The sequence below is a fragment of the Phocoena sinus genome, chromosome 2 (genome assembly GCF_008692025.1).
Source record: "Phocoena sinus isolate mPhoSin1 chromosome 2, mPhoSin1.pri, whole genome shotgun sequence".
NCBI classification, from domain to species: domain Eukaryota; kingdom Metazoa; phylum Chordata; class Mammalia; order Artiodactyla; family Phocoenidae; genus Phocoena; species Phocoena sinus.
The window spans coordinates 101,421,562-101,424,223 of record NC_045764.1 but is presented as its reverse complement, the minus strand read 5'-3'; the positions used below and the strand labels follow the sequence as shown (position 1 = coordinate 101,424,223).

Genomic DNA, 2,662 nt, shown 5'->3' with positions numbered 1-2,662 from the left:
CAGCTCCTAAACCAGTGTGGGCGTCGGGCTGATGGAGGCTGCGGGGCACTTTCTAGGAAGCCTTCCCTACTGGATGGTGCCTAAGCCAGGTCATGAGAATGATTCAATGTGAGCATGGATTTTAGAAGAGGAGGACCGAAAGAATTCCCCATTGCGGGAACACAAAAACTTGGACACAATGAAAAGTCGAGTCGGGTGCATACAGCTAGTTTCGGCAGGGGATGTCAGGAGGAATCCGAGGTAACCCAACTTGATATTCGGTAATAGGTATTTCTCGGGCAGCGGGGGGACGGGGAGGGGGTACGGATGGAAGTTCCGGGGTAATTCTTGCTGGAAGAAAGAGGATCGCTTGGGATTTAATCGGAATTTCTGTATTACTTCGGATTTACAGCTAGACTAAAACACTGTTGGCAGTGATGGGATTCGAACCCACGCCCCCGAAGAGACTGGAGCCTAAATCCAGCGCCTTAGACCGCTCGGCCACACTACCGCATACACTTACAAATTTTCATCCTTGAGCTGTTTACTATCGACCCCAGGCTCAACATTCTGAATTTTCTTCATGGTTAGTCGGGTTTCCTTCACTGTTTTCATTTACCCCTAGGGTTCTGAGCAAACTTGGAGAGAGTAGAAACCATCGCATTCCCACAGGCCTGGGAAGTGAGCTAGAAAGTGGTCAATGATATTAGCGTGAATATCCTTTGAAGACTTCCGCCTTTTCTTTAACCTCTTTCGGCAATTCCAAGCCGAAAGGGAAAAGCAAAAAACAAAAAACAAAAACCCATCTCACTGGCGACTTATTGCAAGTGATTACAGAAGACTGAAAAAGGAACTCCTCGCTGTTGGGTCGTTGGTCTGTGGCTGTGAAACTCACAGTGCGAATGGAGCCGGAGATCCAGTAAGAGGCCCCCTTCCGTTGACAGATCTGGTAAGCCTGTCACCGATAAAAAAGAAAATCCTTGATCGCATCCCCTGCAGGTTCAGTCAGAATGGAGAGATTGGGTCTAATTTTTTTGAAAGTAGCACTCTGGGGTAGACCCATGCGCATGTAGCCTCTGAACCATTTCCCTTATGTAGGGACCAGGGTGACTGCCAGAGGGAGGTTACATCCAAGAAAGTTCCCACACCGGAAAGGAGTTGGTCCCGGGTTTCCCTGGGGTCCTGGATCCACTAGGCTCCATATCGTTTCTTTCGAATGGAGTAGAGGGAAGGCTAAGTAAAGTTGCAGAAGTGATCCCGGGGATCTCCAGCACCCAAGTGGGATCTCGTACCTGTCAATGACCTCTAGTAGGCGCTAAAAGTCCTGGGTTACACGTTACATATATTCTTTGCTGTTTCTGATTGGCCATGTCTGGGTCTCCGGATGCAGAAATTCTCCTAGGAGTCTAATTAAAGTTTCCTAACTTCCTAACTCTTACTCTCCTCCTCGATCACTCATAAAAAACACCCTGCTCTTGCCTCCCCTTGCCCAAGGGCTCTCCGAAGTCCTTCCGTGGTGGCTTGAGGGGTCGGGGTCAGGGGTGCTTAGAGAGAGGCAAAATTGTTCTTCACTGGATCTTCACGGGGCGAAGGTCCTGCTAGTTCCCGTCTTTGCTTCCAGGAAGAGAGTGGGGGCCGATGAACAGAAAAGAAGTACTAGAAAAGCTGCTTGGAAATAGGGCTCAGGGAGCACCGGATGAATTTAGGACCGAGGCCGGGAAGTGGGAGTGGCGAGTGGGAGAAGGCTGGGGCCGGTTTAGGAAGGGGCTCCCAGGGTCCGAGGCCGGAGGCGGGCTCTCCTCGGGCTCCCATCAACCCTCCACCCCCTCCAGTCCCGGCTGCCCTCTGAACCAAGTCCCCTCCACCCCGCCCCCGTCTCACCCCCGCCCACACCGGGTTATGCCCACCCTGGTCGCTCCGCTTCGTCCTCTCGTTCCCTCCCTCTGGTCCCAGTTGATAGGCAATCTGAGCTCCCGGGGCAGAGCTGGATGTCTACCCTTGGGCTCCAACTAAGTTCTCTTTCTCTCCAGAAGCTACCGGAGTCAGGAGCGAGGCGCACGCTCGGAGATGGTTAGCGGCGAAGGCCAGCTAGTCTAGCGGAATGGGCAAAGGTGTGGTTTCTATGTTCCACATCACTGGAGATGGAGGGGTTCAAGTAGCCATCGCCAGCCCCTTTGGCTGAAGGGTACGACTTCTGAGAAACTTCATTTGGGTTTTCACACTTTTTGAGAATCCTCAGATAAAAGCGAATGTGAGCTTATTGCCTCCAGCAGTACACGCAAGTCTTTGCAACACGCCACAGCAATGGAAAGACTGATGCTAATCTCAAATTGGAGAGAACCTAGAAATCCTGTGCAACCACGCACGTTTTGTGCATAAGATGAGGAAGCATCAATTTGAAAGACAGAAAAGGCCTGGGGCTCTTTATTCCTTGAAAGGAGGTAGGGAGTGGATGGGAGGAGAGAGAACAAGTATTGATATTTAAAATATCAATATTTATTGAACTATTTTGTCTAGTACTGAACCAGGCAAGAAACTTGGGGTCTATGGGTTGGTCTTGGGAAGCCTCATACTGATGAGATGATGAAATGAGATTATATAGTCATATTTAAGTCTCTGTTAGTGCTAATTTGATAAACATGCACATTTAAGTAAACCACAGTTTCTGTAAATGTTTTGACTT

The 2,662-nt window shown here is 49.9% G+C and overlaps 1 non-coding gene across 1 annotated transcript; it reads right to left on the bottom strand.

The window, feature by feature from the left end:
• Positions 1 to 408: 408 nt before the first annotated feature.
• On the bottom strand, positions 409 to 490 carry TRNAL-UAG. Its single transcript has one exon. It is a non-coding gene; the product is annotated as a tRNA-Leu (tRNA).
• Positions 491 to 2,662: the final 2,172 nt, after the last annotated feature.